The 13,850-nt window shown below is 37.2% G+C and overlaps 1 long non-coding RNA gene across 4 annotated transcripts in view; it reads right to left on the bottom strand.

Moving 5' to 3' along the window:
* Positions 1–10,199, bottom strand: part of LOC129644781 (uncharacterized) — a 58,519-nt gene extending 48,320 nt beyond the window's left edge. For 2 of the 4 annotated variants that reach the window (XR_008710983.1, XR_008710986.1), the window contains exons 1-2: positions 9,967–10,199; positions 9,231–9,593 (exon numbers count right to left, since the gene is read on the bottom strand). This is a non-coding gene — a long non-coding RNA (uncharacterized LOC129644781). The other 2 variants (XR_008710984.1, XR_008710985.1) reach the window with 2 other exon arrangements.
* Positions 10,200–13,850: the final 3,651 nt, after the last annotated feature.

Genomic DNA, 13,850 nt, shown 5'->3' with positions numbered 1-13,850 from the left:
AATAAAAATATGCAATACTGTATTCAAGAACACTGTTCTGACCTTATTTATTTTATTAATATGTAAAAAGCATATTTCAAAAATTTATACATTTTTACTTATAGAAAAGATCTATGACTTATTCATTAGTATCTGACTATGCTATCTTGAGGGACTTCCCTGGTAGCTCAGCTAGTAAAGAATCCACCTACAATGCAGGAGACCCCGGTTCTCTACTGGGTTGGCAAGATCCACCGGAGAAAGAATAGACTACCCACTTCAGTATTCTTGGGCTTCCCTGGTGGCTCAGCTGGTAAAGAATACACCTGCAAGGCAGGAGACCTGGGTTTAATCCCTGGGTTGGGGAGATCCCTTGGAGAAGGGAAAGGCTACTCACTCCAGTATTTTGGCCTGGAGAATTCCATGGACTGTATAGTCCACGGGGCCACAAAGAGTCACAAACGACTGAGCTACTTTCACTTGTACTATCTTGAAGATCTTCTGGAGGAGGCATGGCAACCCACTCCAGAATTCTTGCCTGGAGAACCCATGGACAGAGGAGCCTGTCTGGCTACAGTTTGTGGGGTTACAAAGAGTCAGATATGACTGAAGTGACTTAGCACATATGCATGTTATATACATAATTGAAACTATTTTTGTGCTGTTCACTACAGGACAAATGAGTATATCTCTTTTTTGATCTTTTTTTTTTTTCTCTTTTGTTAAGCATTCTGAGTTTTCAAGTGGATCTTAAGCACCTTGGAGACAGGGACCTAATTGTATACTTTATTGTTACATCAATTTCTTAAAACATTCTTTGCTGTTAAAGATGAAAAGAAAAATAATAATAATATAAAAAGAAATTGAAAGAGAAAATAGGAGGTTCCTACCAGTCCATAAGCTTCCTTGGTGGCTCAGATGGTAAAGAATCTTCCTACAATGCAGGAGACCTGGGTTTGATCCCTGGGTTGGGAAGATCCCCTGGAGAAGGGAAAGGCAACCCACTCCAGTGTACTTGCCTGGAGTATCCTATAGACAGAGGAGCCTGGCAGGCTAGAGTCCATGGTATCACAGAGATTTGTACACGACTGAGCAACTTAGTACACACCAGTCTATAAGGGCTTCCCTGGTGGCTCAGTGTTAAAGAATCCACCTGCCAATGCAGGAGATGTGGGTTCGATCCCTGGGTCAGGAAGATCCCCTGGAAGAGGGCATGGCAAGCCACTTCAGTATTCTTGCCTGCAGAATCCCATGGACAGAAGAGCATGGCAGCTACAGTCCATAGGCTCTCCAAAGAGTCAGACATGACTAAGTGACTTTGCATGCCTAGCATACATCAATCCATAAAATTAATCTTTCAACAAATTCCTCTGTAACTGCCCTAAACTAGGACAAACTAAACCCAGAATGCTGGTAATATATCTCTTTTAAAACAAAATTTGAAAGTTTGTCAACTTTGTCACTAATTGTTTTTCACATCTCATTTTTAAAATCTTCATATAGACTTTATCTTGAGAGAATCAGATTGAGGAACTGTTTTAAACAATGTTTTAAATTCTAAATTTTAGATCAGTGTTTTCAGGTGGCTATTGGGTATGTTCCTTTTTGTCAGTTTGACTAAAGTTAAGTACAAGATATAGACAATTGATGCACAATATCCTCAGAAATATAATAAAAGGAAAATAAAATATAAGCTAATGGGAAACTTTCTAGCACAAAATACAGAAATGTAATCCACATTGAAAGTGAGTCCAATTTTTGGTTAAGTGAACCTTGTATTTATATTGATTTTCATCATAATTTCGAATAAAAAATCTTAGGGAGTTTGGGGTCAACATGTACACACTGCTATATTTAAAATGGATAACCAAAAGGTCCAATTGTATAGTACAGGGAACTCTGCTTAACAACTTGAGAAAAGAATTTGAAAAAGAATAGATAGATGTATCAGAAAAACTGAATCACTTTGTCCCTCACCTGGAACTAGCATAACATTGTTAATAAACTGTTCAGTTCAGTTCAGTTCATTCGCTCAGTCTTGTCCGACTCTTTGCAACCCCATGAATCGCAGCATGCCAGGCCTCCCTGTCCACCACCAACTCCCGGAGAACTCCAATATAAAATAAAAAAGTTAAAAAAAATTTTTCACATCATGTTTTAATCCAGTTATTATTAAAGTCAACCAAAAAATTTCAATTTAGTTTTAAATCATTAAAAACAATGTTTAATCAGATCAGATCAGTCGCTCAGTCATGTCCAACTCTTTGTGACCCCATGAATCGCAGCATACCAGGCCTCCCTGTCCATCACCAACTCCCGGAGTTCACTCAGACTCACGTCCATCGAGTCAGTGATGCCATCCAGCCATCTCATCCTCTGTCGTCCCCTTCTCCTCCTGCCCCCAATCCCTCCCAGCATCAGAGTCTTTTCCAATGAGTCAACACTTCACATGAGGTGGCCAAAGTACTGGAGTTTCAGCTGTAGCATCATTCCTTCCAAGGAACACCCAGGGCTGATCTCCTTCAGAATGGACTGGTTGGATCTCCTTGCAGTCCAAGGGACTCTCAAGAGTCTTCTCCAGCACCACAGTTCAAAAGCATCAATTCTTCGGCACTCAGCCTTCTTCACAGTCCAACTCTCACATCCATACATGACCACAGGAAAAACCATAGCCTTGACTAGACGAACCTTTGTTGGCAAAGTAATGTCTCTGCTTTTGAATATGCTATCTAGGTTGGTCATAACTTTCCTTCCAAGGAGTAAGCGTCTTTTTATTTCATGGCTGCAGTCACCATCTGTACTGATTTTGGAGCCCAGAAAAATAAAGTTTAATACAAATAAATACAATGTTTAATAATGAGTTGCAATTAATATTAAAAAAACATATGTTTGTAATAAAGCTTTACCTATACCCTATTACAACTATTAATTGGCACTCTGTGTAAAGGTTCTTTGGACTAGAACAAACAAATGGCAATCTATTTTTTACAAAGACTTTTTGAAACTCAGGCTAATTAAGAACAAAATTGCTATATATACTCTTTTTAAAAATTTGTATGTTACAGTTATTCTCTCTTCAGATTGTCATTATGTGTTTAACTTTGTGTTTAAAGCACATCATGATATTCTGAATCTATGCATTAGATCAAAGCTAAGCTCTTTCAAAATAAATCAGCTAATTTCAACATCAGATGTGTTTCTAGCATGAAGGTTAAACTTCCAGTTTTAAGCTATCAAGGAACACTTAAATACTTTGACTCTAATTATCATACTATCATAGAATTGTAGATATGAAGTGGACCTTAGAGATATCTATTCCAACTCCCTCATTTTACATGGGAGCAGTATTCAAAGAGATTGAAATGGAGCTTTCCCAGTGTCTCACAATATTTTTTATAAGATAAAAGGCTAAATCAGGGGTTCTGGCTCCTAGTTTGATTCTCTTTTCATCATAATCTTTTTGGGGGTGGACAGCAAGAATCACTTTGATATCCCACTACAGTCAAATGGAAGGAAGCCTTTTTGGGAGTTCTTTGCTCTGAAGTTGAACTGGGGACAGACAGTAATTCAAATATCTAAAAAAAAAAAGAAAAAAGATTGTAATCCAGTAAATATAAAGAATTCTTACAACTCATCAATAAAAAGGTATTAACTCAATTTAAAAGTGAGCAAATATTTGAAAAAACATTTCTTAAAAGAAGACATTCAAATGCTAACAAGAGCATGAAAAGATGCTCAACATTATTCCTCCTTGCTGCTGCTGCTGCTGCTAAGTCGCTTCAGTCATGTCCGACTCTGTGCGACCCCAGAGACGGCAGCCCACCAGACTTCTCCATCCCTGGGATTCTCCAGGCAAGAACACTGGAGTGGGTTGCCATTAGGGGATGCAAATCAAAAACACAATGTGACCATTCACTCTCACCAGAATGGCTATCATAAAAAAAGATGAACAATAAAGAGGGTTAGTGAGGATGTGCAGAAATTGGGAACCCTCATATATTATTGGTGGGGATTTTGAATGTTGTAATTTCTTTGGAGAACAGCTTGGTATTCCTCAAAAAGCCCACTGTATCCATGATCATTTCCTCCAGTGGCTCCAATGTAGGACAAGCACAAGTAGTCTTCAGCTTTCGTTTGCACCAGGAATTGGAGAAAGAGAGTATGATATGTGAGACCATACTACCGTCCAGTCTCTCTGCCCAGGAATTTATTTGTTCTACTGAAGTAAATGACAGGCCAGTGAGTAAGATAACTATATTGACTTTCACTTTGGAAATAGAAGTCAATCTCTGCAGGAAAGGGTTAACTCAGTAGATCTGAGTTGTTGAAATCTACACATTCCCAAGAAAGAATATCTTCAGGACTGGCTTTTGATTGGTCCTGGGATGTGAGTGTTGAGTCCTTGGATATTATACCTGATAAGAGTAGTTTTTTTATGCCTAGAGACACTGATCCTATAGGTGCCACTATCTTTAGATAATTTATGCTGACAATGTGATTTATGGTGAATGCATGCTTTTGTTCAAATGCCAGCGGCTGGCATCTGAGTAGCTTAGGTCAGTCCATGTAGACAGTATATGTCTGGCTCCCAGAACAAAATCTAAGCATCAAGAATCTACTGAGCTTCCATGGTTGGTAACACATTGTGTGTGTTGTCACAGATCATTGCTGGGGGAATTAACCATGTCCATGCGACTCCACTGGGACACCTGAAAACATTTGCCATGATTCTCCTGCCTTGATCACATCATGCAGCTTACCCATTAGCTTATTTTAATCTGTATCCTTTCACTGCCATAAATCATAATTATGAGTGTGACAACTTTTTTAAAATCCCCAGAGGCCGCCTAGTGAATCACCAAACCTGAGGATGAGAAGCACCAAACCTGTGTAAGGGAACCCCTTGCACACAGTTACTCCAGGCAATCTCGAGTGTCTTTCTAAGGGAAGAAAGTGGTGAGCCAAATGTACACTGTGTCCCTCCTTTCTCATACATGAAGGTCTGTAACTGTGATCTTCAGAGGACTAGCTGTTTTCATGAACAGTGGACATCACATCATGAAAAATGCCACTCTTTATGTTTCCAATTTCTTATTTATATCACACAATGTTCTTAATGGTAAAAAATTTTGGTTTGCTAGAATGTTGATAGACATGGAATTTGGATGCAATATTGGAAATATATATATATATATATTTTCCTATCTTTTCCTTGAAAAAGAGTTGGACACAACTTAGGGACTAAGCAACAACTAATATATTTACATGTGCTTCTGTGTGCTCGGTCATTCGGTCATTTCCAACTCTTTGTGACTGGTGGACTAGAGCCCACCTGGCTCTTCCACCCATCAGATTTTCAAGGCAAGAATATTGAAACAGGTTGTCATTTCCTCCTCTAGGGGATCTTCCTGACCCAGGGATCAAGCCTGTGTCTCCTGCGTCTCTTGTATTGTCACATGAATTCTTTATCACTGAGCCATCTGGGAAGCTTATATATGTGTGTGTGTGTGTGTGTGTGTGTGTGTATTCATATATATATATAGGATTTTATATGTATATGAGATTTTATATATATATATAAAGCATACACATACATATACACACACATATTTTTTTTTGCACATACACATATGCATGGTAGGGTTATATGGATCTACATGAATCCTGAGAAAGGCTGCCTTTGGGAAATTAGGGGTGATGAACAAAGCAGATATTAACCTTATATGTAATGTTTTTAATTTTGTATCACAAAAGTGTATTCACTGTTAGAATTTTAATTAAAATTATTTTTCAAATGAGGATTCTAAAGTGACTAGGTTTATTTAACTTTGGTAGCTGAAAGCTAAATGAGTCCTTAAAATCATTTTTAAAATCCATCAGTTTTTAGAGGAGTATATATAAATAATTACCCATTACTACCCAGATTATATGCCAAGGACATGAAAATAATTTTCATCTTTAAGCCTGTAAGTCAGATGGTATCATGAGCTTCATGAAGTTGAATAGTAAAATAAATTGCTTATGAAAACTAGAATCCTATTCTGCAGAAGTCCTTAACATTCTTGTAAGTTTAGAATAAGACATGTGGACTGAATGATTGTTGAGCTGTGTATACTAAAAATTGATGTACTTTTCTGTGCTACATTGCTGTCATGTTCAACTCTTTGCAGCTCCATGGACTGTAGCCTGCCAGGCTCCTCTGTCTATGGAATTTTCCAGGCAAGAATACTGGAATGTGTGGCCATTTTCTATTCCAGGGAATCCTCCCTACTTAGGGACTGAACCCACGTCTCTTGCATCTCCTGCATTGGCAAGTGGATTCTTTACCACTAGCGCCACCTTGGAAGCCCAATGGACATTTCTAACCATTTTTTCCCACAATATTTCATATGAAGAAACAGAAAACCACCCCAAATCAACCAAAATAAAACCACACCTTGGACCAACATAGGGGCCTTGTCACACAGGTTCCTCAAGCAATTTTCATAAGCCTCTTCCAAGGATGGTGGGAGATGAACCAGATGTCCAGCTCCCTCACCTCTCAAACAGGAAAACACTTGCTTGTGGTCTACAGAGAACTGAAGCTAAATCATCACCCATGAGACATTATATTCATGGCCATCTTGTGCTTTGAAATGATGACCTGATAATTGTTTCACTTATCCCATTCTTCTATCACATTTTCTACAACTCAACATAAATCCCATAATATGCTAAAATATAATGAGATGTACATTTATCCATAAAAGATAAGCCCAGGTGAAGTGCAACATGGCAACATAATAATTAAATCAAATTTCCAATGAAGAAACAGGAAAAACAAACTTGATACTAATATTGTTTTGGAATTGAAGATTAAAAGCCCATCCAAGTTGGTCAGGCTTTCCCAAATGGCGTTTTTGATCAAGCCCAGAGATGCTTCCCTTTCTACTGTAGTACATCTGTAAAAAGGTCTCCACTTCCAGGGAAAGGCCCGATTCCATAAACCCTCCCACACAGTTTCGTAAACATTCAGGATTCTACATGTGGTATCACTCAGTTATTAAATGGAAGCCTGTGCTTTTACTGTATCCCTGTCACTGTGCGGATTTTTCCACTTCAACATAATGTATCATCTTGTCTTAGACAAGCAACAGCGTCTTCTGATTTAAACTCCAAAATATAACAGATGACAGAATTTGTTGAAATAAGAAATCTGGGGCTTGAGAACCCTCTTTCATAACATCATGTAGGACACGTCCACAAATGGCAGCAGGCAGCCTGGTTTTGAGCAGGCATCCCTGGTTCCATTTCAGAGGCAACGCTGTACTAGTAACAGCTGCAGCTTAGCAGCAAGAAGCGCACACACACCGAAACCAACTCTATCTTACTTAGTCAATGTTCCTATAAGAAAACTTAATTTTGTTGGTATGTGACTACAAACTCTAAAAAAATGTCTGCAGCCCTTATAAATGATCAAACCTTGTGAGCTTATGAAAGCTTATTTCTAAACCTGAATAGTTTAATCAAATAACATTCCAACCTCGAACACACAGGGCATTATTATGTATTCACTCTTCATCTTATATTGTGGCAAAACAATTCTGCTATTGAGAACTTACATCTCATGACTCTGAGGTTAATTCCCTGGATAATCAGGATGTCACTTGAGTTTTAGAGCTCAAGTCTGACACTTAAAGCTCCCCAAAGACAAAGTCTGAATAGTTGTTTCAAGTGTCTTTTGGACTTGAAGTTGTGGCACTAGAGACCCAAGAAATATTTATTTCTGGTAGGAATGAGTCCAGGTGGTATCCTATAAGACATTTGAAGAATGCTCTAGCTCATATGATTGTTTTCACACTTTCATGCCTGGAAAACCCTCTTTCCCTTACATGTGTATCAAGGAAAATTTATGTTTGATAGAGTTTAAGTATTTTTGAAAGGTTAAATCACTTTGAAATAAAGTGATAAATATTTCATTCTGTACAGTTTTATTCAAGGATGACTGGAATCACTTACATCTCCTGATATAAGATAAAAATGATATGTGGAAGCATTTTATTATCCACAAACAGCTGCCTGTCTATAGAGCTGCAAGTTCTGATTTGACTGATTTGGGTCTGGCTTGATGCTACTTGAAAATAAAGGTTCAGCTCCTGCCTGCGCATACCTATTCCCTCTTAGAACCATCAATCAGGGCTTCACTAGAAGAAGTTCAGGAAGTCATTGAATTTTTATTGTTGGTTTCAGCAACAAGGTACCAAAAAGAGTGAATGTAGATAAAACTGAGATAGCTATTATATAGGGTAGACGTCCTAAATATTTTTGAAAGAGTCTACATATGGTATCACTCAGTTATTAGATGCTTTATCTTTTCCTGTCATGATGATGAATTTTCCCCAGTTCTGTGTAATACACTATCTCTTATATTAGACAAATGAAGAACTCTGCTCAGTATTTCTCCAAGAGGTCACTAGCCAGCTGTACCCCGTTTGTTTCCTGAAGATACACATTAAAAATGAGCCAGAATTAACCTCACTGAAAAACAAACACTGGCCCCCAATTTATACCATGTGTTATTCTTGATGAAATGCCTTGTATGAAAACATTTTCACAACCAACTCTGATAATGTAGATATAAATTAATATTCTCACATTTTTCTTTCGTTCAAGCAGTTTTGCTTCTATCACTGACCATGCTCCTGGTTGGACACTGTGTAATCGCTACAGATCTCTTTGAAGATGTTCAATTGAAATTTTGCCAAACATTGTGACAAAATGAGACATATTTCAGTTTGACTTTGTAAGTATCACCTGTCATTTTTCTAGCCATGAAGAGCCTTAATGTGGCATCTGTATTGCAAACCTCAGGGTGACTGACTAGTTTGGTTGAAACAGCCTAGAGAAACATGCAGAACTATTTAGAAAGCTAAACTGTTAGCAGGAAGCTGTCAAGGAAGAGTTGAGGTGACCTCATTGCTTTAGTTCGTGGCAACAGTATTTTAAAAAGAGGTCAGGGTAAGGTCACAAGTAATAGATAAAGATAGCATCTTAGGGGGGAATTTGTGTATATGAAGATGCTTTTCCCTCAAATTGATTCTGATATAGGTCACTGCCTTCAGTTTTATGTGTCAGAGTTCGCATTTCCATTTTCTGTCAAAAGTCATGATTCTAAGCATAGTAGTATATGTTGGCAACCAAAGAACCAGCCCCGAGTGGATGTATTGAATATTTGTTTTCCATTATTGTTTGCAAGGTGGCCTCGCACTTACCTGATTGAAGCTCTGTAGGGTTTCAAAGAACTAAACAGTGGTCAGAAATCATCAGATTCCATTCCGTGTTTCACACCCTGAGATGCAACCCAGTCCCCCAGGGAGAGCCAGGTGGCTGCCACAGCTGCAGGTCTAATCCTTGAGTGAGAAAGCACCATGAGCTGCTGATGGGTGCAGCAGGAATGTTGCTAATTCTCTCCCTGCTCTTATGGAAGTGAAGCTGAGGTAAATCCTGGTCCAAGCAGCATTGATTCCAACTGCTCCTTTTTTCCCTTCCTCCAGATCTCCTGGGATGTCCGAACATTAACCATTCACATGTTTAGCCACATAAAACTAAGTCATCAAAGAGACATTGGATCAATCCTGCAGAAAAATAAAGAAAGGTAAGCAAATCAAAATTTCACTGGCATAAGGGGTATCACGTCTCACATTTATAGCAGTGCATGAGAAAGTTTGAATTATCAAAGGAACTTCATCCTGGCGCTGTTGCCAGGTCAGTTCTGCCCCACGGTGATTTATATTGCAATGCCTTTGCAAGCACTTGTGTTTGGGTTGGTCGTCTCTTAATGACTTTGGGCGTAATTTCAGGATAAAGTGATTCACTCCAAAGAAAACCGAGTATCCCTCTAATCGAAGAGAGTTATTTTTCAAGTTTAACTACTAATAACTATACATATTCATCAGATGGAAATTGAATATTTGTTCTCTGTTGTTGACAAGGTGGCCTCACACTTACCTGATATGAAGCTCTGAAAGATTTCACAACAGTAGCCACATCTGAGATGATTCATCTTCTCAGAGAAATTCACTTTGTATTATATAACAGACATAAAAAGGCACATGAAGCTTGTTCAGTCATGTCTGACTCTTTGCAACCCCATGGACTACACATCCATGGAATTCTCCAGGCCAGAAAACTGGAGTGGGTAGCTGTTCCCTTCTCCAGGGGATCTTCCCAGCCCAGGGATTGAACCCAGCTTTCCCACATTGCAGGAGGATTCTTTACCAGCTGACCCATCAGGGAAGCCCAGGAATACTCAAGTGGGTAGCCTATCCCTTCTCCAGTGGATCTTCCCAACCCAGGAATCAAACCAGACTCTCCTGCATTGCAGGATTCTTAACCAGCTGAGTTACCAGGGTAAAAGGCCCACAACACTAGATAAATTTAGACATAATGAAACAAAAATGGTGTTCTACACCAACTGGATCCTGGGAAGTATGAGTATTTAATTCTGTCCTCATTGATTAAACTACTTCTCAGAAATCTTAATTTCCTTATGCTAGGATATTTTAATTAAAGGAAGATTAGTCATAAGATTTCCTGCTGAATCAATAGTTCTGAAGAGACACAATGTATGCACACTGTAATAGATAACAAGTCTCTTGATAATCAGTGTATTTGATATATTTTGTCAAAAAATTTCTAAACTTAAAATGTTACAAAACCATTTCAACCTCTGTCAGTACAAAATGTTGTGCTGTGATTCAGTGCAGTACAGAGTAGTTTCCCAGCAGGGATTCTTCAAAACAGATACCTAGTGAAAAGTGTTCTGTGGTCAAATAAATCTGAATGACGTAGAATGAGCAGAGTTAAACAGATGTTTTAGAGCTGCACTTTCTAGAGACTTTAATAAGAATGCATGCATAGAGATTCACCAATAAGAGATACAGGGCGTATAACATTTTCCAAATTCAGTTAGTCACAATACCACTACTGCTCTTTCCAAAGCAGAGCATTTTGTGTAAACCAGTATCTTTCCCCGCCCCAGGACCTCTTTGTGTTTTTATTTAAATGTATGTAATTTGTAGGTATAATTATTAGCAATGCACATTTATTGTTATCCTTGGAAATGAATCAACTATACTCAAACTGATGTTATAACTACAATTTGTCTGCAGTAGGAATAAAATGAAAGCACAAACTGACATGTAAAACCGTTTCCTACAGACAGCACAGGTACCTGACTGTGAGAATTCAATTTTCTTTTTTGCATAGAGGGTTCCTGAGGACCCTGTTTTAATTTCTAACACACTTAGATTACAACATTTTCTATAGAAAAATACTGGACAAAATATATAAACTGCATAGCTCTTATTATGAGCAGTTGTTCAGATACCAGTTCTCTTTTAATGGAACAGTGTGTGACACAGTATGTGAAAGGGAAATTGATGCTAAATAAAATATCACTGACCATTCATGAGACTATCAGAGAGCTTTGCAAAACTTGGTATTTCCAGGAATAGAAAAAAATGGGCACAAGGAATTTATAAGAATTGGGTATAACTTGAAATTTATTTTTCCACTGATTACATTTCTAAACTCCCTTTAGTTTGTTCATATCAAATAAAACATCAACAATCACTTTTGATACTTCACAACAAAAAAATTTTTAAAATACACACATAATCCATTATGAATCAATTTGGGTAAGTATTAATTCTAGACAATAATGCTTCTTTAGGGGAAGGCAATGAAACAATCAAAAAAGTTATGTTTTGAAATCAGTGAGCATAATATAAAATGGTCACTTTTTAGATTTCTTAACTATTACAAAGTTGAAGAAACAAGAGGAAGGAAGTGAGTCTATAGGGAGCTTTGAAAAACTTTCTCAGTATTTAAAAAAATGTTTACAGTACTAAAAGGCAGTCAAAGATTTTTCCTGAAGAATTCTGAAAATAGATGCAGGTCATACAAGGCTCCTGGATGTAAAAAACTTTTATTAAAAAAACTCTAAAATCATGAGCAGCTGGTTCTATCCAATTCCTGTGAAGTGGAGTGCTCTGGTTCAAGAGTTTTCTTGTCATGCAATCAAAGGACGGAAACATTAAGATTGCAGATGTAGAGTGGTGACACTCTGTAATTTCATACAGATCATAAGATGGTTTGGTGACATAAGAATTACTAGACCGTGAGGCCTGGGGTCCATGAAATGGATTAAAGCTTTATTGCTCTTTGGAGTTCTGACAATGACAAATGCCCTCTCTGATGTTGGGATTATCTTGTCTAAACTTTTGTTTCCTTAGTTTCAGGTTTCACTTTTTCTTTAACCATTTTCTAAGATCCCAAATAACTTCCGTTTTTTTCTTTGTTATTGGAAGACATTTAGAAACACCCCCTTGCCTTATGCTTTCGTCTCTGGCAGCACATCCACGCATAAGTCATTTTTAAATTTCCAATTTCCTGATAAGCGTTTTGAATGATAGACTTAATAATATGGTCACATGACCCAAGTTTGAACTCCTATTTAAAACAAGAAAGAAAGAAAAAACGTGAAAGGCAATGAGAGAAAATTGTACAAGAAAAATTTAGGAACAAGATTTCATGAGTATTAGTTATTAAACAGTTATTCAATTTCTGGCATCAGTTAAGTATATTATTGATAGCAATGTTTAATAACATGTCAATCTCACATGATATGTATTTTTTCTACCACCACACTCATATACACACAAATATCTTAAGTTTCAGAAGTAAGATTTCTGATTTAAGTTGGAAATGAAGAATTTAAGAGCATTTCAAAATGTGTTTTGTCAATGTAATCATTTTTCTTTATTGAAATGAAAAAAGTAACACATAGCAAAAAGAAAGAAGAGGTTTTGCTTTTTTTTCTTTAGACTCTGAACCTGATGGCACTTTTCTCTCTTCCTGTCATTCTGTCTTAGTCATTATCATGCATTGTGGAAACACTACTTCTGGTGAAGTTAAGTGGGTGAAATATTGAATATGAGAGCAGTTATACGGTACATCAGTTCAGCAAAATTTGAGGATATTAACATTCAGTGTTTCTCTAGTACCTGATAAAAACTGTGTGAAAATCTTGCAGATGGAAATTCATTAAGATTTTACGTATTGCTAAAAATTTCCAGTAAGCCAGATTGGAAATTTTCATCTACAAGCACTACTTCCATATAGAGTTTCAGACTGAAACTCACTTAGAATGCATAAAATTTATGTTATAAAAGTTTTAAAAGCATGATACAAGGTTACTTGCCTGTTAGTTTTTCTGTCCTTCAAAAAAGAAAAACAGCAATAACATAATCTACCAACAAAACAGAACTTATATCAATTTGCATAGCAAAGCGGTGTAAACAGCAAAGTGGCATAAACTTTGCTTTTGGGAATACAGAAAAAGAGATAAGCAAAACTGACTTTTTTTACAGATAGAATGTAGATTTTTAAAATTTTAAAGTATAAATATCCTGTGATTTGGGATTCATTAGGAGGGGAAATTTTAAGAATAAGGGAAAACTTCATGGGAACTTATTTCATTTATTATTCTTTTAAAAGTCCAAGACTATGACCATAGTGTTTGGAACATGAGTGTTTAATAACTATAAAATGATTAACCAGCTGATTATAAACCACTGAAACTCTACTGTATGCTGAGCATTATTTCAGATCTTAAGGTAACCATTACACAAAAACAAAAAGAATATCCATAACCACCAGTGAGTTTACAATATCAAAGTATTTCAATTCTCTGAGAAACTAAAGCAGTGGATTTAAAGTTAGACCAACTTCTTTTTATTTTTACTTTGAAAGTGAAAGTTGCTCAGTTGTGTCCAAGTCTTTGTGACCCCATGGACTGTAGCCCTCCAGGCTCCTCTGTCCATGGAATT

This window comes from Bubalus kerabau, chromosome 2 (assembly GCF_029407905.1).
Source record: "Bubalus kerabau isolate K-KA32 ecotype Philippines breed swamp buffalo chromosome 2, PCC_UOA_SB_1v2, whole genome shotgun sequence".
Classification (NCBI taxonomy): Eukaryota; Metazoa; Chordata; class Mammalia; order Artiodactyla; family Bovidae; genus Bubalus; species Bubalus kerabau.
Note: the sequence above shows the minus strand (reverse complement) of the source record. Positions and strands in the feature narration are given on the sequence as shown.